Consider the following 25,424-nt stretch of genomic DNA (forward strand, 5'->3'; position numbering starts at 1 on the left):
GAAGAACCCCATTTAATACAGAGCGGTGTATAATAATAGATGAAACAGATACAACTGTAATTCTTTCTGCTAGGTTGAGGGCTAGGTAAAGAATATTTTGTTAAGGCTTCAGATTTATGAGTGTATAGGGGTTCAAGTGATTTCTTTCTGGGGGGCAGAAATTCTACGGACATTTGAAATGAAGGCATATTGTCAGATAAGGAATTCAATATATAAACCTATTACATAAATACTTCATATTATTCAGATCCCTTTTATTCTTACTGTTTTGTCTAATTGCAATATTATTGATGTCTATCTAAATTTTATGAAGTTCTGCTTTATGCATTTTGATGCTATATTACTTGTTGCAATAAGACCATGGTAGCAAGTCTCCAAAAATGGCTGCCATCAGTTTCCTTCTCTCGTTGTATGTACGCGCTGCTCCTCCCACCAAGGGATGGAGTTTATTCACTTTCCATCGAATCTGACTTGGCCTTAGTGACTTGCTTGACCTACAGAATATGGTGGAAGTAATGTCTGAGACTACCAAAGCTAGGTCATAAGAAGTCTGTAGCCTTAGCCTTTTTGAATGTTTGTTCTTGAGCTGCTATCCCTTAGAACTCAGCTGCCGTGCTGTGAGACAGCCATCTTGGACATTCAAGCCCAACCAATCCCCCAGATGACTGCAGCCCCAGCCAGTGCCACACAGAGCAGAACTGCCCAGCTGAGACCAATCAATGACAAGATTACGAGCAATAATTGGAACAAGATTCTTGACAGGTTCTCCCGCTTCATCTCATTTAACATATTTTGCCTTGAATTCACACAGGGGTCAAGTTTTGTTTAAGTAGTATCTGGCTGATATCTACTGGAGGGATGGTGGTGATGTAATAGAAATAAAAACCAATCTGGGCATGGTGGTGTGTGCCTATAGTCCCAGCTACTTGGTGCCTGAGGTGGAAGGATAACTTGAGCCCAGGAGTTTGGGGCTGCAGTGAGCTATGATCACACCATCACTGTACTCTAGCTTGGGCAACAAAGTGAGACCCTGTCTCTAAAAAGAAAAAAACAAACCCAAAACCCAAAACCCATAATACCGCAACAATGCTACTTATCATTTGACTCTAGCATATCTTTCTGGCTTCATCTCCCATAAGTCTTCCATATCCTTTACATTCTAGTCACATGCTATACTATACCACTGGTTCTCAACCTGACTGTGCATTAGAATCAGCCACGGGTCCTTTAGAAAAACTTAGATTGAATTAGACTCTCCATGGGCTGGGGCCTTGGAGTTTTTCTTTTTCTTTCTTTCTTTTTTAAAAAAAAGTTCTTCAGGTAACCCTCCCCCAAAAGGTATTATTTTTGCTAAAGACAGTGTCCAATGCTGGGCTCCAGTTTTTAGTTACATGATTTATTTCTGCTTTATTAATATTTCTAGTTGGAGGAACACTTCTCTTTGCTTTTCTGACACACTGTAAACAAAAGTGCAGGTGCAAACTGTCCATAAAGTTCCACTTGAATGATTTGTAGACATATACAGATATTGTGAGAGCACACATTTATCTTTTTACCTCAATTCAAAACAAAGTCTAACATCACAGGGGATGAAAAGTTTAATCTGAGTATAGCCTTATTTCAAGCTGTTCTAAGGAAACTGTGATTCCTGATTACCCATCCTAAAAAACTTTAATAGGGCTACCTTCATTTTTAATATTTCAGTCAGTAATACTTATTATGATTATCAAATAAATGTGTAGACAGTCAAAATAATAAGAACAATATTTATATGTTTAGGAAGTTCTCTTCCTTTGAAAATTTTGTAACCATTCAAAATGTAGAATGAATTTTTATCAAATGCTTTTTAAAATATCTATTAATACTGACCATAGCCATATACAAACAGTCATAAGGATGTTCACTCTCCAATAACTAACAAAAGGGGAGTATTATTCAGCCATCAAAAAGAATGAGCTAGTTCTCACCCTGCTCACATAGGAAAGATGTCCATGATATAGTATTAACAAGTAAGTATTTAATAAAAAATCCTTATTTTTATTAAAAGTTTATGCGTGAGTATAAATATAATAACCATATGTGCATAGAAAAATGTCTGTAGGGACACAGAAAAATCAAGCTTTAAATAGACAATGGCCACAAAAACATGGCAGTGCAGGGGTAGAAAGCGGGAGGGAAAAGAGGGGCTGTTTGACGATTTCAGTGGCGCACGTATAGTCGGTTGCTGTCAGTAAGCACATTTTACAGCTGAGAAACTACATTTCAGGGAGGTTGAGTAATCTGGCCAGAGTGATGTAGCTGAGAAGTACAAGACCTGGGACTCATACCAGGACTGTCTGACTTCAACCCTGTGTGCTCCTTCTTCAATATCCAACACAGTACCTTTCACTCAGCACTCCAAGCATCCACAAATCAATAGGCAAAGATACAGGCTGTCATTAAGTAACTAATAAGAAACAATTTACTTTGAAATATTTTAATGTAAACTTTTTAAAGAGTTTACAAATATCAAAAAACTCATTGTCCTTCAGGGTTAAATGATTTCCTTCAAAACTGGTTTAGGAACAAGGCTGGTACGGCATCTACTCATCAATTGCCACTTAATAACTTCAATGAAAACTAAGATTTAAAAATCTCATTTGTAACTATAAGATGTCTGCTTAGTCTCTGTGTAAATCATCGTAACAAAGAGAAATTAGATTAATTAAATTTATGTTTATACTCTATTTTGAACTATCATTTGCCTAAAGAAAGATCTTTTGTCACTTAGTTTTATGTGAAATTCAACATGCTTGAATTCAAAAATAAAATATGAATTGTATAAGACATTTCTAGTTCATTCTCTAATAAAATAACTCAAACAATGCTTTGGGCCTACATTTAGAAATAACAAACTACTATCTTTTGCAATAGATATAAAAAAAATGGCATTTTCTAATGGTTGTTCCCTGGTTTATGTAACATTATCCTATATATCAAGAGACCTTCCCTCGTTTTAATTTGTTAATTTACGTGCCTGTTCTACAATCTCTGACCCAGAATCCTTCAATCCTCACGTTAAAAGTCATTGTAATTTTAAATATCTCCAATGATAACAATTTCTGTAATTTCATGGGATTTAAAACATATGCTACAACTAAATCTGGATCCAAGTTTTTGAGAACAAATTTTCCTGACAGAAAAGTATAAATTCTCTTTGCTCAGAAATTATTATACTTCTTTGCCTCTAAAAACGTCTTATGGAAGACTAACTTAAAACCAATTTAAGTCACACATAAGCAGAAATTTATTAATGTTTATTTGAAAGCTTTATACAAAATGGACAATACCAACAAAAATGTTTCAGGAAGTAAGAAAATTTCTCAACAACATAATCAATTTCTACCAAAAGTTCTCTATGTTTAATAATTCTAAATATCCTTAAAAAGAAAATGTAATGGTAAATTTAAATTTAAAAGCATGTTGAGGCAAACAATGAGTGCAATATATAATGATCCACATTTAGAAATCTATGACAAAGGTAGCTACTAATGGTAACAATGCAGTTGTCTAGTAAGCAAAGATAACAATAGGAACTATGGGCAGAGTTTGGTGGTTGGAGCCAGCTGGAACCAAAGCAAATATGATGTTTATTACAATCATTACATGTATTAACAGACTCTAGAGGTGCTGAATGGATTTGGCAGCAGGCGGGGGAGCGGAAGGGGTGGGGGGAGTTCAAGGATATTTACACAAGTGGATGTATCTGTTTAAAAGGCTTTGATCTCTATTCACATTTTTTTTTGAACCAGTTCAATAACGGTATAAGATAAAGTACAGCCAAGGCCAACTCTGACTCAAAATACATGTTGGAGTAAACCATTCTCACTTCATATTATATTTAACAGTCTTTTATTTATGGACCCTTTCACCAAGATCCTTGAAAAACTATAGATGTTATCTGCTTCATCCTTATTGTATGGCTACAATGGCAGAAAAGCATGGTATGATTATTGTGCTGGATATCTTGGATATCTTACTTTTACCTCTTGAGATGGTCTCTGCCTTGAAGGCAGACCTCTGCCATATGCCTCCAGCTTCTTAGTGGGTATGGCCAACGCCCTTGGCAGGAGTTCAGAGAGAGGTGGAGGTGTGAGTTCAGGGTCCTTAACTCCTTGATTTCCTCCCAGCAAAGTTGTCTAGAGCTGGCTGTGCTGTCATCACAAAGCCAATGTCCATCTTGGGCAGCCCACTGTATTTAATTCCTTCCCTCTGGATTCCAGTAACTGCTCCCCTCCTCTTCCCTTAGGGCCTGGGAATGGTAACAGCCTGGCTGCGGCGCCCTAAACCCACATCTTTGTAAATCTTGTCTGTGTAAACAAATCCTCCTTGAATTACTGTAGTTTGACTGTGCCATCTATTTCCTGTTGAGACCCTGACTAATATATCCAGTTTCCAGAGGAAGAAACTAGCAGCAGTGGTAACTTCTACTTCAAACCTCAGTTTTCTCATCTGTCAAAGACATTTTTAGATTGGATGATCTGTAAGTTGTCCTCTGTTAACACTCTAAGAGTCCCTAAACAATGTGGCAATGGTAATGAAAGTTTAAAAAAAATGTATATATATATATATATATATATATATATATATATATATATACACTGTATAGACCCAAGAACACTATCTTCCGATGTCTTTGCTATCCTTTTGTTTGGTAATTACTTGTATGGTGTGTCCCAGTGTGGTGATATTCTCCCTGTGGGTCCCACTTCAACAATGTGTCTCAAATGCAAACGTAGATAATAGTTAATGAGGAATATGGATGCAATCCTTGAAATACCTCAAAATATTTTTGTCAAAGTAAAGGCTTTCTAAGCTGTGCTCTGATCTGTTTGTTTGCATCATACCAATACAAACTAATACATATGTTTTTTCCCTACAGAAAACTAGTATGGTTTTGTGAAGTGAAAATCAAAGCTAGTGATAATTTCACTGACTTTTCATAGAGTCTCAAAATTCAGTTCCTTAAAATTGATACATTTAAATTAAGAATATTAGAAATAATCAGAATTCTAATTCTGCCAAGCACCGTTTTCCCATTATAACACCAGTTAAATGGAAACTATTAAGAGTTACATACCAATAAAAGTTAACAATATTTTAACAAAGTACTTTGCAACAAATAATGGAGTCATCTCAAATTCACTCACCTGTAAACTAAGAGCCAGAAGATGTCCTGACATATGACAAAAAATGGCCAAGCTCAACACAAAGATGAGCGTCTCAGAGCATGGAGCACTGTGTCAGTAACTGTCCTTGTCTCTGCTCTGATGCATCCATCACCAGTGGGAAGGCTGACTGTCCTTTGGACCTAGAGCTGCCCTGACTCACACAGGGCCACAGGCTCCTTTTTAGATGTGCTGATTCCCACCACCTGGCATTGCTGGTGTGGTTCTTTCTGTGGGACTCTCTTTCCCTGAGTCTCTGCAGGTCCAAATCCTACCCATCTTTCAAGGCCCGGCTCACATACTGTCTCCTAAACAAAACCTTTCCTTCTCTGACAGTCGGAAGTAATGGCTCTCCTCTGAGCTTCCACTGACTTCTATATTACCTGACACTCTCTATTTTCCATCATAGTCACCTGATTCATTGGGCACAATGCATTTAGAGTGTCCTGCACGGAAGGTGCTCAGTAATTACCTGATGACTGGACACATGAATGAATCACAGGGAACTCCCAGTGGCAGTATTGAAGATGGACAGAGACAATCCCCTAGACTGGAGAATATGGGGACAATACTATTCCATAATAATTTAACATCTTTGAGTAAACATGTGTATTTAACAAAGGAACTGGTCCTGTGGAGGGAGGAAGGGCTGGACCTGATTTGACTCAGAGGATGCGTAAAAAGACTCGCAGGGCAATGAACAGCACAGGGAAAATGAGCTGAAATGTGTGTTCCCTCCAAGTAGTGACGAAGGGCACCTTGGGGGAAGGGAGCCACTGTACCGTGTCCAGGGAGGGATGATAATGACCCACTGAAGGACCAACAGAGGTGGAGTTCGGGGATCCAGGCTTCTGACCTTCTGATACCAGCACTTGCTATCTCTTTCTGAGCCTTATAACTCTCTCTCATCTTATTAATGTCTAAGTAGACCTACCTAAAAAAGGTTTTATGCCAGACAGCAAACCTTTAGGTCAAAGTAAGCTTCAATTCAGTTCACCATGTGAGCGCCCACTCTGTGAGGGGCACTGTGTTAGTCCTGGACAGTGTGCTCACACATTAGGAAAGCTGCAAGTCAAACAGGTTGGCTGAAAGACAGTTGGGGGTGGTGACAGCGTCTCTGCAGTGATTTAAGTGCAGAATGCTGGGGTCCATTCCTAATGTTCCTTCCATCTTTGTCTCCCTCAAACCATTGCTTTCTTTAAGGATACATCCTTAGGCAGTCACTTTTCTTATATGATGCACGATCCCTGGGGGGCATCATATATGAATGCCTCCCCCAGTCTAAACTCTTCAGAACACTGCAGAGTATCTGACCCACAAATCCAACTGTCTTCTGGACATCATCATTTAGTCCTTCTACAGGTATCTCAAATTCAAAATGCATGCATTATTTTTCCTCTGAAACCTGCTTTTCCTTTTATATTCTGTCTCTCTGCAAGCAAATCACCATCTACCCATGTTCCCTACTCATCTCCACTATCAATGAAGACACCAGATCCTGACAATTCCATCATGGACCTGGTTCTCTCTGGACCTCTTCCTCTGGGTCTTTTCATTCCAGTATGCCTCCTTCCACTCTTGTCTTCTATACTGCACCTGAAGCTGTGCTCACCACTCTACTGCTTAAAATCCTTTATCCATTCTCCAGAGCTTTCAGGGTCAAGTTCAAGTCCAGCTTAGCCACAACACCCTCATAATCTGGCTTCCACCCTTTCCCTGGCTTCATCAACTACTCCCTCTTCACATGCAGGCTTTCCTTAACTCGCTCAGAGGCTTTGAGGTTCTTCAAATATGTGTGCTGTGTCATGCCTCATGTGAACTTCCTACAGACTGAGACATTTCTCTAGAATGCCCTCTTCACACTCCTTTCTTAAATCCTGTGAACCTTGCCCTGCCTGGTCCTCCCCCACCATAAGTGATCAGAGCACTTACCACACTGCCTCTCAGTGTCCTTACTGTCTACCAGACCAAAGTCAGCCCTTTCAGGGGAGAGACAATTTCTAGTAGACTTTTCAAACCCAGACCCTCGAGGAGCATTGTATAAAGCAGGCATAAATTAAAGGTATGTTCCAACAAATGTGTGGGTAGCCAGAAAACAGAAGAATGGAGGGTTACAGGGTTAGGAAGGATAACATAGGGCAGGACAGAGTGTTTCTATTATAGCACAAATTTATAGACCATGGTTGTGTTCCCATACTCACACAAGGCATTCACTCTGAGAGTCCACCATCACTATCTTTAGTCAACACATGACTTTTTAATAAAGTGAGAGGACCATTTTATTTTTGTAAAATGAAGTTTTAAAATGCCTGAAGGGTCCATGTTTTCCTTCAGGCTGCACTGTTCAAAATTTGTCTTGAACTCAGGGAGACTGAAAATAGTTACCACTTGCTAAATGTCTCTTATGTTTCAAGTAACAAACTCATTCTCTTTGTAGAAGTACAGTATAGTATAGTTTTGATTTTGACACTAAACAATCACATATTTGATCTCTCTCTGCCTTCACCATAGAAACCAAGCAAATATTTGTAGACATTCCTTCAACCTTCACAGATAAGTAGAAATGAAAATTATTCTGAACACAGGATATGGCAGGCTGCATGGCTCGTTGTTTCCTCTTAAAAGTTGTTTTAACTCTTAAGGAAATCTATTTGCTTTGAGAGGCCACATAATTACTCAGATTTGTAAGAGAATTTAAAAATTGGGGTTTTTTTCTTTGGTATGGAAATAGTCAAATGCTTCTAAAGTTCTTTCTTGTTGGTTACTATGTTCATTTTTATATAAGCTGCAAGCAAACTTACTAAATGAGTACTAGCAGGTTATATGGTTAGTGCATGTGACAAGGGAAGTGGAAGCATAGTTTCAAAACCTAAGTGCAGGCACACACATTCTTGAACATCTTAAAATTCTATGGGCACTGCTTTCCTTAAATGGGAAGGATTTGAAGATTCTTAGCTGAAAGCAGCTAGCAAGGTATAGCTCATTCTGTAGTATGCCTTCCCTTCGTATTTCCCCCTACACACCCCTATCTAAAATGCCTCATAGAGAGGCATGCAGGAAAAGAAAACCGGCCAGAAAACTTCCAGCTAATCTGGGCTACCAAAAACAAATTTAAAGTTTACAGAAGACTCTGCAGCTTCCACTATATTTTGTGCTTTCAGCTATTAAAGACGAGAAATAAAGAAAATATGCTCCTGAAGATTAGGATGTTTTATGCTGTTCATTTAGCAGGATTAAAACTGCAAACAAAAAAGAAGGACACATCTGAGAGAAGGATTTGGATTGCATCATTAGGAATTTGGGTTAGACAGAAGGAAATGTTTTCTGACAATAAGAACTATTAAATATCAAAATGGATTACTGTGGGATCCTGTGATCTTTTCTCTAAAACTTTCCATTTTTATCTTATTTGAAGGTAAAAGGTAGGCTAGGGAAGGAGACAGAAAACATTTGTAAAGCACAGAAGATGTACTATGCTGGATTGACTCCATCTGTTTCCTTACATAATCTTCAGTTTAATGGTGTGAGGTGAGTATCAATGACTCTGTTTTTACAGATAAGGAAGTTGAAACTTACAGAAGGACCCCTCAGCTAGTAAATGGTAGAACCAGGATTTGAATTAGGTCTTATCTGACTCAAGTTCATTCTCCTCACTGTGGAGTCTAAATGATCCCTCAGGTCTTCTTCTTCTTCTTTTTTTTTTGTTTTTTGTCTTAAGCCTAATTACAATAAAAAAATGTTTGTATTTCAAAGCAATCAACATTCCCATAGTAAAGTAGTTTACCAGAAAAGCTGACAAGAACAAAAAAAGTTGTTTTTCTAGGATAATGGTATTCCAGAGGATTTCACCATGATGGTTACCAGTTGAGGGATCAGGGTCACAGTTGTGCAAATGGCTGGAGGGTAGGGACAATCTACCTACCCACAATGCTCTTCACGAGGCCAGAAGTCTGGCACTGTGTGCACAGGGATGTTTCTGCTGTCCGCCCCCAACATCCCTCTGGAGACCACAGCATGGTCTTTCCTCCCCAACTTGTTCTCCTTTTGTGTTTTTCTATCTCTGTCAATGAAATCACCAGCTAACCAGTTCCCCAAGTCAGACTCTCCCTCAAACTCACCCTTCACCCATTTATGCAGACATAGTGTAAAAAGGGTGCCTTCTTGTTTACAAAAGAGCAAAATGCACAGAGGACTAGAGCTGTGGAAACAAGAGAAGGAAAATACACAGTTTGGGGAACCTGAATAGTATCATCCACCATTTTCTAACACAGTTTCTAAGCTTTAAAAAAAAAAAAAAGGACATCACTAGGTATAAAGAATTTTCATTTTCATGTTTGAGCACACTGCAATTGTACAGATGTGATGATATCACATCTGGATTTCACTATCTGACTTCAGAGTTATTTTTTAAAAAGTCTGATGTGTAATATGTGTCCTAGCCCTGTATTTAATTTTCCTTTCTTTTATAAAATATTTTTCTATACTTATTGAATTTTAAGTATCTTTAAAATTCATTTTATATACCTTCTATGAGCAGAGGTGAAAGAAAGGATCATTGAAAGGGAATACAGTTGTTAATTAAATAGGTAATCACAGAATACATAAATTCATTTGCTCTTAATGAGCTGCAATGCTTTTCTTAAAATTGTCTCAGTTTCTAGGAAGAACCACACTAATACCAACGACTTTACAGAGTATTTCTAGGTATATCCGCTATCAGGAGAGATACATGTGTGAACATAAAAACCAGCGGAAGGCTTCTCACCTAGACGCAGGGGCTCATGGTGCACATGTGTTGGGGGCAGGGTGGTTGTTGCATGCAAGCACTAATTGAAAGGAAAAGTAACCCTCCAAGTTTGGGAGGGTTGGCTTTTACCTCAGAACTAATTCAAAGAAACACTACCTTTCCACTTATAGATATTTCAAAGAATATTGCTGCTTTCTAGAAATCTGTGGCAGGTAGCTTCTTTTCTCCTTAAACTATTAGGGCTTTGATAAATGGTCTAGGAAGTGTTAAACAAAAATTATGAGAGGCCATTATTTTGCACTAAACTCCCGTACTAGGCCCCAACAGACCCATAAAACTCAAAATGGAGTCACCCTTGCTCACCAAACTGAAACTGAGTTGTTTATCTGACCTTCAGAGAAATCAGCAGAGAGAGAGAACAGCTTAATTTCCCAAACTGGCCAGTTTCAATTTTCAATCTTGTGTGGTAATACGGTTCCCTCAGTTTTAATCCTTATAACAAAGAGCAACCTGAAGTAATGTGATGTTAACCAGTTATCCTTCTACTGTTCTGTTTTTTTCCCTGTCCCTACTTTATAAGGAAAGTAACTATGAAATGACCAATCTGCTTTATGTTCTTTGTTTCTGCTTTCTTCAGTCCTTTTTCTGTCTATGGCCAACCTCTTCCTCACTGGAACACTTATTCCATTTTATGGCATGAAGTGTCTGATTCTACAATCATAATATAGAGCCAATTGATATCTTTAAACTAAATTTGTTGTAATTTTGTCTTTTGACAGAAGTGATTACAATGACATCTAGGAAAACATGTAGATTACATAAAATACTTTAAATATCCTTTAGTAACTAAAAAGTACTCTTAAACCACTTAATATAGACACTTAATACAGAGGATCCTGATATATGGCAAAAATGGAAGTGGGGCCTGGTGATACCCTCCTGTGAGAGGGAGCAGCTCCCTGCTCTGCCCTCCTGCAGCACACCTCTCTCACAGCCCCTGCGGACATGTGGTGTGACCACAAGAATCTGCGTCCATCTCTGTTACCCCCACAAAATTTCAGTGCTACAATGGCAAGGACTGGGTCTTACTTATCTTTGGATCCCCAACGCTTGGTATACAGTAGCTGGCATACAGCAGACATTCAATGACTGCTTTGCTTGTTAAATGTATGATTTAAAAAAATATATTTTCTGACAAAGAAGTTCTTCCCAATTTGCCCACCAAACTCAAAAAAAAAAAAAAAAAAAAGAAAACAAAACAAAACCCCAAACAACAACCAACCAAAACAGGGAGGAAAATAATCCATTTGTCTTTGGGTTATTCTGAAGGTATGAAAGGTATTCTAGTTTCATAAATACAACAATAGAACTATTGGCATCAGTTAATATATGTATGTATATTTGTGTAAGGCATTTATTTATTTGTTTAGAGGTGTACACAAATTTTAGTATGTACAATATATTTTACCTATGTACAACCTATAGAACCACCACTTAGACTAAGATAGAGAATATTTACATCATCACAGAGGGTCCTCTTATACCTTTCCTAGTCAACACCACTCCTGTACCCCTATTCTGACTTATATCCCTATAGATTAATTTTGCTGATTCTTGAATTTTAGATACAGAAATTATGTGTCTTTTTTTTTTTGCAGAAGATAATATATAAACACTGTATATGCTGTTGTGTTTATTAGTACATAGTTTGTTCCCTTTCGTTGCTGTGTAGTACTCCATTGTATTGATATGCCAGAATTTATTTTGCCATTTTTTTCTATTGATGGATAGTTCTAGTTTTTCGTTATAGTAAAATAAACACTCTGCTTTGAATGTTTTTATACATGTCTCTTGTTGGATACAGGGACTCATTTCTCTTAGGTACATATTTAGAGCAGGGAGGTGTTTAGTAGATACCACCCAACAGTTTTCCAAGTGGTTGAACTATTTATTTTACAGTTCCATCAGAAATGTATGAGGGTTCCAGCTTCTCCATTGGTTGATATTCCCAACCATTGAAGTTAGTGTGCAGTGGTACTTCCCATACTTTTGACTAAACAACTGTAAGAATATAAGTTTCTGAAAAATGATAATATAATCAGGATTCATTTAAGCACTAACTAGATTTGGCAATGACAGAATAAATAATATCTAGCATTTGTGTACAGACGCATGACTCAATAGTTTAAGACAATTTAAAAATGTTAGGCTTCTCTTCTCATTTTTTCCCCTTCTATGTCTGACTTTTAGCAAATTCCCAACTCTTTAAGCATCTATCCTCCTCTGGAGGTGTAGAGACTACAATTTATACAGAGTTCTTAGACAATTTAAGCATCGAAAAAGGAACTGAAGTAAAAAGTATTCTGAAGTGCTTGTTTGGGTATTAATAATGTAAAAATTTTAGAAACTGTTAGATGGTGGTTTTTACTAAATTTTTTCTATGGACAAAATTCTGAAACATCATTATAGCTAAAACACAGAACCATACTTGTCAGTTTATAGGCCTATAGCTTAGTAAGAGGCAAACCCTAAGCTATTGTTCTCTGTTGCCACATTTCCCTCTAAAGAGGTGATTTAGTCACGTTTCCATATGTTGTGAATCTACCTGCACATTCACCTAGGCTCACAATTTAAAAATGGGTAAGCACAGCCACAATTTTGGTGGTGGTGGTGGTGGGGGCCTGAGGGGCACTAATCAGTATACACACAGTGCCACTTTCCCTTGTAGTTTAGAGACCCTGAATGGCTGTAGAAATGATTTTCTTCATTTAGTCAATAAACACTTGCAGAGTGCTACCTGCTGGCAGATGCTCAGTGCTAGTGAATGTGAGGGGATGGTTCTTGTCCTGTGGGGCTCTTAGTCTGATTCCAAAAATATGGTGGGAAAGATGACAAGGAATACAGCTGGCCCTATGTATCTGTGGGTTCCACATCCATGGACTCAACCAACTGTGGATTGAAAATATTTGAAAAAAGACAATGGATGGTTGTATCTGTACTGAATTTGTACAGACTTTTTTCTTGTCACTGTCCTCTAAACAATACCGTAGAACAACTATTTACATGACATTTACATTGCATTAGGTTAGGTATTATATGTAATCTAGAGATAATTTGAAGTATATGGGAGGATGTGCATCGGTTATATGCAAATACTATTTTATTTAAGGGACTTGAGCATCCATGGATTTTGACATCCATGGGGGCTCCCAGAACCAATTTCCCACAGATACCAAGGAACAGTTGTGATCCAGCCCTGAAAGTTATGCATATTGGTGTAAACATACAAAATTTGTGACGTTCTTCATTTGACTCCAAAAAGAAATAGATTCAAAGTGATTCCATCAACATTTTCCATTAATAAAGACACTTCCAATCAGATAAGAACACTGGTAGTATCTTAAAATTATTGGAGGAACTCATTTGGCTACACTGTTAAGTCTTGATTGTGTATATGTCTGTTTCCCAAAGGGAATTTAGATACTGTCCAGAGATGTTCTAAAAAAACAGTTTTAAAAATTTGGGAATATGCTGAATCCACCCTCTATAAACTCACACTGCATACTGACATATTAAAGGCTCTGAGAAGTCTTGCAGTTAAAAAAGAAACTTACGTAATTCAGCATTTACCAAAGCTGAATGATTTTTTCCCCTTCATGTAACACCTATTACCATTCTACAGAATCTGTATTCCTTGGAAAACAAGTTGAAAAGCACTAATCTATGACAATATACAAGGCTGAGCACAAATAATCTAAAATAAATTTTGTAATGTATGCATGCATGTGATTTAACATTCTGAACTAACGTAGTCCTGAAAAATAAGAGTTGGTATGTCTTGTTTTAAAGCAAGCAAATATATGAAAACTTGGTTTTGTATGGAAAATAAAAGTACAAAATGAAAATAAAGATTATAAAGTACCCTTCAGGGCTTTGGTATAACCCTTGTGGGTGTCAGTTACCACTATATATTATTATAGATGTAGATGGTGAGGACATCTTGCTATGTCTGTATTAACTATACTATTTCTGTTAGTACAGATATGCTCACGCTTAGGTAGTGGCTGTTCTGAATAAATCCTTATTTACTTTCAATTCCTTATGGTAAAAGTAGAGTGCCTAAAGAATTCTAATTACTTAAACTTTCTGGCTGTCTGTAGACCATTTGGGAAGATGTTTATTGTAGTGTTGAAGTTCATCAACATTTACGGGACAACCAAGCCACCATGACAGGGTTTGAGAATATAAAGACCAATAATAGATCGTTTCTGTTCTGGAAGAGTTCCTAGTCTAGTGAGGCAAATATAAAAAGAAATAACTGTAATATAGTGTGGTTGGAACTATAATAAGGCATTGAGAAAGTGCTACAGAAACACAGATGACTTCATTAAACAGAATGGGTGACTTATTGCTCTTAAAATAAAGTACACACAATGTCTGTGCATGATAAAAATATGACTGCAATCAAGAAACTAATAAATATTTATTGAGCACCTATTATATACTGTAAAGTTGTATGCCAAACTTTCTTGATTATCAAATCACTACTAGTCTCATAGAATTTCATATTGTTCTCAAAAGAAATGTAAAATATCTCTCAGATTCTTGGGTGATTTTATATCCAGAATTAGAGGGAGCCAAACTGAAGTTTAATTTTACACTTTGGAAAAAGTCTAAGGCAAAGAACATCATATGCAAGCAATCCCTGGGGTTCGTAATCAGAACTATACTGATCACATGCTTTCATAGTGGGAGCCAGCAGAGGGAGTAAACCTCTTAAAGAAAACCTCAAGCATATATGGAGAAACATTTAAGACTTCAGATGTAAAGAATGTCTTTGACAAAAAAGAAAACCTGAGTGCAGAGATACATATTTCAAATACAGAGAAGTCATTTAACTGTACTTTAAGAATTTGTTAAGTATCAATGCAAGAGAGTAACAAGCAGTCATTGAGTTAGCTGAAGGATACCATCTTACTGCTCCAATGAGACCTATAGGACTAGAAGTATGGATGGACTCTCCCATCCGAAAGCCATGGCAATAAGAAACTTTTGTAAAACTTGTTTCTTCCGCAAAATCTAACAAACTGACATTAATAGCAAGGAATTTCAATAGTGCGTTTGCTAGTTAATAGTAAGAGCTACCGTCTGTTGAGTGTCTGTTTCACTCCAAAGATAAATCTATATAAATCAATTGCAGTACATTTCTGCCTTAATATCTAAGGCTAAGCAGTTGCTACCTATGAAGAGAATAGAAGTTTCTACCCTTGGGACCTCAAATTCCTCGTGTTACAATGCATTCATTTTTTTTTTTTAAACAGGTACATAGGCCTAAGCTTTTCTATGATTTTCCATGTGGAATATTGTGAAAAAAAAGTTTTGTTAATGAAAACCAAGCATTTTTACTCACTTCCATCTCTGGTACATCCATAATATTTTTATCACCATTGCTCTTTACAGGGTACTTCTCTACCCTTTTCAGCTGGTATTTTTACCACATTTGATTTACCTACCAAACTATAAACCTCTCAAGCGTAATCCATGTTTCCTAACACCGAATACACCTAGCCTTACTACTTAATGCCTAACACAGAGGTGATGTGCAATCAGTGTGTGCTTACAATGACTAAAATGAGTTTTGAAAATTATAACAGGAATGTCTGTTTTGCACAGTCTCAAACTCTCTTTTTTTTTCAGGATAAACATCCCCTGTCTATTGCTTGCCTGTGAACCTACAACATATGTACATATGGGATATTTGTTTTTCTTATCCAGGTTAATGGAAAGAGAATTGGGGGTGCCCAGGCTTGAGGCCTCGGAGTTGGGGCTCACGGAGAAGCTCTAATCAGTACTCCCTCCTGCCCTATCTGATCCTGTCTCATATGCCACATGTTCTTTTAACAGCTCTACTACCCAGCAGCAAAGTGGACTGACCTGCTCCATAACATGGCTCTCCTTTTTTTTCTCAGTTAGCTTTGCCAGAGGATTGTCTTTGCTGTTAGTCTTTATGTGGGACCAACTGTTAGATTTATTTTTCTATTTCATTGTTATGCTGTTTTATAATTTATTCATTTATGTTTTAAACTTTTCCTGTCTCCTAGTTTATATAGGTATTTTCTAAATAATTTAACATTATATACTTTAAAAATGTTTTATTTTTTCATGAGTATTTCTATTAATAACATTGGCCTTTAAAAAACAATAAATATAATAGATGCTTCTTGAAAAGAATTCCTTTTCTTTCATGCTCCTTGGATTGAAGGCGTTTACATTTATTTTCAATCTTCCTTTCTAATCACCCCCAATTCTCTCTGTCTGTGTGTCTGTTTCCATTAACCTGGATAAGAAAAACAAATATCCCATATTTATATATATTGTAGGTTCACAGGCAAGCAAAAGAGAGGGACACACACACACACACACACACACACATCCTACAAAAAAGAGTTTGAGACTGTGCAAAATAGACATTCCTGTTGTAATTTTCAAAACTCAATTAAGTCATTGGTGCTATGAATTAGCCTCTGTGAATAGCTTTGTTCATACTGTCAGCTTTGATGTAGAGTTCACTGTTGTCATGTGAAGTCACTTTTACATGTTTAAATAGGCAAAAGATAAAGGGGATTTTAAAGAGATTGTGAGAAATTTACAGTGAAACTGTGGCAAGTTGATAAGATGAATGGTTGAAATGTCAGTCACCAAGTGCTTTGGGAACAAGTAAAGACCAAGACACCTCATGTCGTCTTCAGCTCAGTGTACAAAACATCTGCCAATAATCACTTATGAGGTCTTCTACCTGAGGCAGACCCATGATACTAATATCAGCCATATATTAATGTCATCTTTGGTCATCCGTGAATACCATACAGGACAAGGGGTACAAGACTAGAGGGACTAAGGGAAAGGTCCCGGACAGAGATTTGGAAACCTGGGTTTTTGTCCCAGATATACCTCTGTATTTTTATTATAAATAACCTGTGTATATTACCTTGCAAAAAAGTAATTTTATATCATCGGGCACCAGTTTTCTCAGCTATAAAATCAAGAAGTCACATTTGATTATTTCTAAAGTCCTTCCAACCCCAGAATCTTATAATTAAGAATAAATAAATTCTACATGCTCAGTGAAACTATATGGACATTATACTATGTACCAATACATTCAGGTCAGTGATGCTGTCCATCAAAACCTGATGTTTAAAGAAATGGAATTTTGATCACGAGGAAAACTGAAAGAACATTAACAAGGAATAGGTTGTTTTGTCTGTAATGAATAGAATTTGTGATTATATAAAGCAAAACTGGAATTACAGAACAAAGCGTGAAGAGCCTTTAAGCATTTAGACAGAGAAGCAAAAGGCAAAGCCACATATCTCTTACCAACTGCAGCTAAAAGCTAGAGAACAATCATGTCTGCATATCTGTGCAGTATGTTAGGGGCTATTGTCTGTCTCATATTCTTTTCAGAATCAAGCATCATTCAAACAGGAATGCATAGTGATTGTGCTTTCTGTTCTGTAGGTAAGCACTCAAATTTATTATAAAATATGCTCATACAATTTTTCTGCCCCTATCTATTGTAGTATACGGACCTACCAAAATTTCTAAAGACATTCCTGTCTTTGGAAATCACTGAAAAGAAAAATATCGTATCAAATGATTGAAATTATATGAAATTACTTATAGACAGAAGAACATTAACCTCCTACAAAGTATTAAAAAGTTTGGGAGGGAGAAATTTAAGAAATTTAAGCTACACATATTATCTCTGGAAATTCCATTTTGTCCTCATACAATTGAATCAATGAAGGCTATTATGATAAAAAGTTATGTCAATAATAGACTTTTGAAGAATCGGGTATAAATGGCAGCATAAATATATGAATCATCTCGGTTTCTTTTAAACATTACCCAACAACTATGGTCCTAGGACTAAGACAACTTTATTAAAATTACAAAAAAAACCAGGCCCCACAGCTTCTTTGTTGGTGATTAGGGAACTCTGAGTTTTAAAGACAAAAAACAAGAAGCAAAGCTCAAGGTAATAAGTGCTTTCATGTTACCAGTTCTCATATCCGAGGGCACTGGATCAAGCTAAAGGACAAAGTGATAAGGACAATATTGCAAGTTACTAACAAATGGCAGATAAAAGAGCTCTTCTGGGTTCTGATTAAGTGACAGCATTCTACACATTCTTTTGACTTGAGAAAGCCAGGCTAAGAGCAGCGGCTAAGTTTCATGTGAAGCCCCGCTAAATAAGCATATCTGCACGCTTTCACATTCTGGCAGGACAGGATTCCTCCCCTGTCACTGAACACAGACATGTTCTCTGGGCTCACAGCAATAATGTGCCTCTGCTTCAGCTTCCATAAAAAAGCATAAATGTATATGCTGAAAACACAGAGAAGTTTTGTGCTGTGGGACGTGGTGGCCGGGAGCCAATGTTTACAATCCCCTGGGTGGGGAAGGCAGGCTGAAAGGCTCAGGACGGCAGGCTTTAAAAGTCTTTGCTGTTGCCGCCAGTGACCTTCGCCTCTGTTTTCAAAGCAGCTCTCAGGTTAACCCCTTGGATTCTGTGTGCACTGGAGCTGCACAAAGGAAATACCTTTCTTTGAAGGACACCTCTCTCATGCACATCGGTTTCTGATTTCAGTTGAAGCAGCTCAGAAACACTGGATTAAGAAAGAAGCATGTATTCAATCTGCTGTCAGACCCACGGGCATGTCAGGGGTATTGGATCTGGATTTCGATGTGTGCTCTGTTCTACAAAGTGAAAGTTTCCAGCTTCAGGCAATGGACTCAAGCTTACAAACCGGGGGATTGTGAAACATGAGCATATTTGGTCTCCAGGGGAGAAGGAAGCATCCAATTTATGCAGAAATGCTCTTTTCCCAGCTAGCCAATGAGAGGCGAGGCTACATGAGTGGGCTTCCTATTGGGATCTCCTAACAAGAAGAATGGTGCTTAAAATTAAAGACAGGCTAAATTGCTAACAGCCCAACTTAAAAAGCAGCTGAAGAGAAAATGCCAATTGTAGAAATGAAAACAGAGTTTTCCAGTTATGAAGTCAAAGCTGACCACAGTTAGCCTATTATTATTGTTGTTGTTATTGTTTCAGTGGGGGAGAATTAACAATAATCTTTTATCCCTAATGCTAAGAAATAGAGATCCCTCATAAAAACTTACCACATATGTTTTATTACAGTTTTTACTAAATTATTCAAAAGATGTTATTCAATAGTGATATTATTTAAGGCCTCAAAATGTTTTCAGGATATGAGATTTACTTTGAAAAAAACCAGTCTAATGTCAGGGACTCACTAGCTTACATAAACAAATGCTTTGGTCGATGAGAGGTTTTGTGGATTTAAAGATGTTTGGGATCTAAACATTCATCATCATTAATAATATCACCTCTTTATTGAATGAATGGCACATTGAATCCTGGGGTGACAAACTGTACAATTCTAATATTCAGAGTCTATGAACCTCTAACATATTTCCTGCCTTTAAGAGGGTAAAGATTTCTAGAGAAGAAAATGAAAAGCAGCAATACACCAGAAAATGTAATTGATATGTACAAAAGTCAGTAATATCTTACAAAAACCACCCAATCAAACACGAGACAGTAACGAGAGAAGATTTTCTCCTCACACTGGGAGACGAAGCCCTGGCCTTTGTGTTACCAGGCAGCTGTCTATAACGTCATAAAGTATGCGTATCCTGTAGTTGGAAGTCCATCTTGGGAAAAATGATGCTATTTGAGAGTGTTGTTTTTCATGATTAATAACTGGGTCTTAATAAGTGCTTCTGAAAACAGTTATTAAAATTTCAGCTTCTCAAAGAATGCTTAACTGTAATCAAAACTATTGCCCCGGATTTCATTACAGACCAAACAACCTATTCCTTGCTATCTGTTGTAGAAGTCAATGGTGATTAAGTAAATATATTCAACTCTAACGCAGACACTGACTAGAATGTTTTGAGAAGCTCAAAGAAACCCCAGAGCTTCACAACAAAGACGATGTAATAATAACCAGTCAGTTTATCATGGGCTTTCCATATGCCTGGCTCTTCACTTAGGACTTCACATATTTTATGTTATTTAAGTATTATAAAAACTTGTGAGATAGGCATTGAATTTTTTTACCCATATTCTAGGTAAGATACTGATGTTCAGAACACGTTAATATCTACAGTAAAGTCCCACAGCTAGCCACTTGTTGGAGCTAGAATTCAAACCCAAGTCTGGACGTGTAACCACTGAACATGACAACCATACACACAGACAAAACTCTATCACTGCAAGACAAGCCCCCCCCCACCCCCGGAAACACATTTCACAGCTCTACCAGTTTGGTATACATTATAATTACTATTTTACTGGGGACTCCAAGGCTTATCACTTTTTTAAGAAGGAAGCTGTGCTCAGTTGGAGAGTTTTCAGCACACACTGAATTAAAACAGCCATATGAGACTTCTACCAGAGGTTGTGAAGTTGCAATACTTTGTTTTTACAATAGATTTACTAATATTTATATATTACCTTCACATTTTAAATAGAATCTGACAGTAGCAGAGGAAATTATGCCCATCACAAATTTTCATGTTTTAAAAACCAGTTGGAGAATATTTTATTTATAGGCTACAGGATCTATAGTCCCATCATTCCCAGTCTGGGCCTTCACACTCCTACCCAAGCTTTTGAGACATTGTTTCTTATTTATCTCCATAAATGAATCTTGTCTTAAAAAAAAAAAAAAACTGTTGTGAAATAAAAAAAAATAGTTGTTGCCATCTTTTACAGTATAATGACATGTCACTTAAAAAGTTTTCAGCTTAGACTTGGTTTTCGAAGCAGCTTTTAAGTAACTAATAACGTAACAGCTATCCATGAACTTTATTTATTGCAATAGAATTATTAGGCACAACCAGTTACAACTGAACTTCTCCACACACAGTATAAAGTTAAAACTGTACAAATGAAGCCAAAATATGCACAGCTAAAAGGAATGTTACAGGGGGGCCTCTCTTAGCGAACAAAGCAAGCTCAGTTTGGCTCCTTTTCCCTCGCGCTACCACATCCGCACATCGTTAGTTGGAAAATTCCTGATATATGCTGTAATTTTTTTGTGCTTTTTTTCCCCCCCAGTACACTTGAGGCTTTAATGTCCAGATGCCATTTTCCCCCTTATCTGTCCCTGTTTGGGGCTCTGCCAGCTATGGTCAACAATTAATACAGCCGAAGAAAAAAATACAGTATGCTCCCTGGCAACTGGTACAGCCTCGCAGGAAATACCAAATAAAAACTTGATTATGTATTGTTTAACCATTTTGTTTGCCTGTAGGCCACCCCGTCGTCGGTGTAATTCAGACGAACATGCTTCATCTGGACGGTCTGTGCGCTGCACCATTGTTCCCAGAGTCTGTCACGCACAATCACAGGCTTCAGCCTGTGGCCCTCTAAATGAAAAGAGCAGATTTGTGGCAGCTTTCCAACCTGCATTCCTTTTAATTAGTCAACTTGTGGCCCAATGTTATAATAGATAAGTAACCTCTTAATATTCATGTAATTAATTTATTTTTTTCTCATTCAGTTATAAGCCTTTGCATAGGGGGAAAAAAGCTTTTTCCTATATGGGCTCTGGTTTATGAAATAAGCATGCTACTATTACAAAGAACATCAGAGACCATGTTTCAATGATTCTCTATGAGGACAATTCCAAAAACCACAGTATGCCCATACCTATATTTTAAACGTATTGTTTTCGCATTTGAAATAGTAACCCAAATCCTTCTTTTGTATGAATTTGATACATGCAAGATGAATCATTTTCTTGTGAACTTCAGCTGAGCTAGGAGACCTCTCTTTCATTTTAACTGGTAAATTACTTCTCCATCAGAGAGAAAGAAAGTTTTCACTTTTTCAGGGTTCCTTGCAAAGCAAGGCTGACATGAAAAGTGGCCAGCAGTTCTCAAATTACCAGGAAGTCTGTCTGTCCTAGACCTCAATTAAGTCAATGATCAAACTGCTGATGCTGTTAGCTATTAGCACATGATGAACCCTTAAAAAGATAAATTGATTCCTATAAATCCTAATGTCCACTGGTAAAAGAAATGAGAATGGCTTTAAAGCTCAATATTTATGTTCTTTCAACTATTTAAGTTTCTCAATTAAACCACATTCTCCTCAAAGGCAGTTAACGACATTTTTACTTCTTTTACGTCCTCATGGACAATACACATGGTAGGTGAAATACAGAAGTATTTGTAATACTCTCACATATTCTTAGTATCATTTCTCATGCAATTTGAGACATTTACAATGTCACTTCAACAATTCATTCATTTATTGATATGTTTACTAATGTGCCTACTAAGTGACAAGCACTGGATCCCAGTGGCAAAGATGATACAAAGACAACTGAAGACATTATAATCTGCTCTCAAAAACTCACAGCTGAGTAGAAGGAAGACATGTAACTACCAATTGCATACACTGTGCCAGGTAGGGGTATATAAGAGCTATATCACCTTGGCTAAATAATACCTTAACCCCTCAGTGCCTTTGTTTCCTCATCTGTAAAATGGAGAATCATAGCACCTACTTCATAGGGCAATTGGAGAATCATATGATGTAACGTACATAAAGTACTTTGCAGGTTCCTGGCTCGACTGACTTCAGCTATCAGCAAATGTTATATGCACATCTACTCCACAGGGGTGGGCCAGGGTGCGGGATAGGGGTATCTGGTGTTAGAGGCTCCAAAAAGGCGGGGCATAAGCATGAATGGCAGAGGAAGCAGCTTGAGCAAAAGTTGAGGAGCGTGAAACTGCATGGACCAGATCACAAAGAACCTCAAATGCTAGGTGATAGAGCCTGCACTTTATCCTGAGGGGAAGGGGGGGCACTGGAGGGTTTTATGCAGGGATGTACGTCAGATCTGCACATTCTGCATCTACATTCTGGTAACCGTGGAGGATGAAACTGGAGATGATCCTGGATGCAGGGAGCTCAATCAAGGCTGCAATGATCCAGATACCCCGGGAGGAAGACCTATAGCAGTAAGGAAAGGGGAGGCAGGAGAAATAATTTTAAATGAGTCAAATGAGACAGAAAGAAAGAGAAAAAGGAATCTAGCATGAGTCCTAGGTTTCTGGCTTGGGTGACCAGGTGGATGGTGGGACCACTGGCCTGAATAGGGACCCAGAGGGGAATGACAGGCAGGCTTGCTTCTTAGGATGATGTCCAGCTGGATATTTGGGTCTGGGGCTTAAGGGAGTGGGCTGCGTTGGACATAGATGAACTCCCTGCCTCCAGGGTCACCTCCATGTAGTAGAGGAGCTTGCTGAGGGACAGAGCAGGCAGAGGTTGTGTGCCACAGGACATAAGCTATGGGGACGACGCTCAGCAAAGAGAAGTGAGACAGGTAGGAGGAAAAGCAGGAAACTACGATGGCGCAAAGTTAAGGTGCATATTTACAAGAAATACAGAAGAAAGAAGCATTCATGTACCAGAAGATACCAAGCAAGGCAAGAGCTTTAGAATATCCACAACAGTAATATGATGGGAGAAGGCTGCAAGCACAAAATTGAAGGGTTAATGACATCCAGAGTGAAGTCCTTGGTTACAGAGGTAGGTGGTAGAGCCATTCGAAACTGCTCTCTCTGTCTACCGTGCCTTTCCCACCTGCCCCTAGGTCTGCCTAGAACCTCTGGCCCCTTTAAGGCTCCTTTGGAAAACAGGGATGCAGATCGTGCTTCAAGGCACTGGCAGGGCAGGGACACAATGGAGTTAGGATCTGAAGGGGATCAGAGTGGATGGAATCGAGCCCGTAGGTGGTCAGATTAGAAGACCCTGCCCTTCGAGGCTATAGACTTCGAAGTGAAGATGAACACAGATAAACACAGATTAATTTGCAAGTGTATGTGCTTGGGATGAAAAGCTGAGGGAGTTCACGTTCATACAAACCCAATATTATGAACAGGGACACACCTCTGGTTTGTGAAACCCAAAGCTTATACCCTTTTAAAAAGGTATAAACTGACAACACAAACATCACAAAATGCAGAAATAAAACAATATTTTGATTAATAAACTGTCTGATACCTCCTCCAGGAAACTTACTTTTCCTATGTTTTTTGGGGTTGCATATTCTTTGTCTTTCATGTGACAACCATTTTTGAAATATTTTCTATAGAAAGAACAGAAAGATAACATGGTTGATCAACCATTATTTTTATTGATAGCTGTGATGCACAAAACATGTCATTTCACATGTGTTCACTGTTTGCAGTACTGCTACAAGTTTTAACCCTAACAAGATAAAAATTATGATAAAATCTATTTTGGATGGTTCTTACAAGGATGAGTCTTTCCTTATTAAAAAATGCATAAGTAAATGTGTTGCATTATCTAGTATATTCTTATCATGAAAGAACTCCCATAGTGACTAGGTATTTATGAGAACAGAATCCTTTGCTTGCAATTTACGTGTCTGTTGCCTCAAAGAATTTTCCTTCTGGCTCAATATGTTTCAAACCTTGCTTCTCCTCCACTACTCACAGACTTCTGGTGCCAGCCATCACAGGACATATGTTCCTACTGTGAACTGACCTCTGACCCCCCAGGTAAGTCAGCACAGTGTTAGTGGGAGTGTGTTCCTGGAGGCCATTCCTACATGGGGGTAGCCAGTCATAACTATTTTGGGGGGCGGTTTTCAATCTGGGCACTTTTGGCATTTGGAACCGAATAGTTATCTATTGTAAGGGGGCTGTTCTGTGCTTTGTGGAATGTTTAACAGAACCTCTAGTCTCCATCAACTAGTTGCCAGTAGTAATACCCTCTCCCCTCACTGTGACAACCCAAAGTGTCTCCAGACACTGACAAATGTCCCCTAGGGGATAAAATCATCCCTAGTCCAGAGCCACTGATATATATGTAACAGTGAATCCCTTTATAGAGCTTATAAAACCCAAACTAACTCAAAATTCCCTTAGCCAGATCTCAAAAATGCCTGTGGTCATTCTAACACCAGTGGACACGAGAAGTGATAGGGAAGGGTGGGGTGTTAATTAGCTGCCTTTAAAATAGTTCACTTCTGCAATTGGCTTGTGCAAAAAAAAGAAAAAAGGCCATATGAACATACTGCTCGGGCCTCTCCTGTGGCCTTGATGTGTGAGGGGGGCTGCAAGTGAGGGTCTCTGAAGCTTAAAACTCATTAGGCACAGTAAATAAATTTCTGATCACGAATAATCCTAGTTGGATTTCATTTATTCATAAGCAATGACATTTTTAAAACAAATTCTCTTTTTATACCACATAATAATTTTGACATTACTTGTTTCATACACATACGGCAAATCTCAGGATGCATGAAAGTACATTTCAAATGACCTCATTTATCATCACAATATCATCCACAGTTGAGTCATTAAAGCACACAACAAGCACTCTCAATTCTCTGGAT

General features: G+C 37.9%; 1 protein-coding gene across 5 annotated transcripts in view; it reads right to left on the minus strand.

Moving 5' to 3' along the window:
• CDK6 (cyclin dependent kinase 6) overlaps positions 1–25,424 on the minus strand; it is a 197,762-nt gene that overhangs the window by 54,884 nt on the left and 117,454 nt on the right. The window lies entirely within an intron of this gene.

Source organism: Lemur catta, chromosome 11 (genome assembly GCF_020740605.2).
Source record: "Lemur catta isolate mLemCat1 chromosome 11, mLemCat1.pri, whole genome shotgun sequence".
Taxonomy (NCBI): domain Eukaryota; kingdom Metazoa; phylum Chordata; class Mammalia; order Primates; family Lemuridae; genus Lemur; species Lemur catta.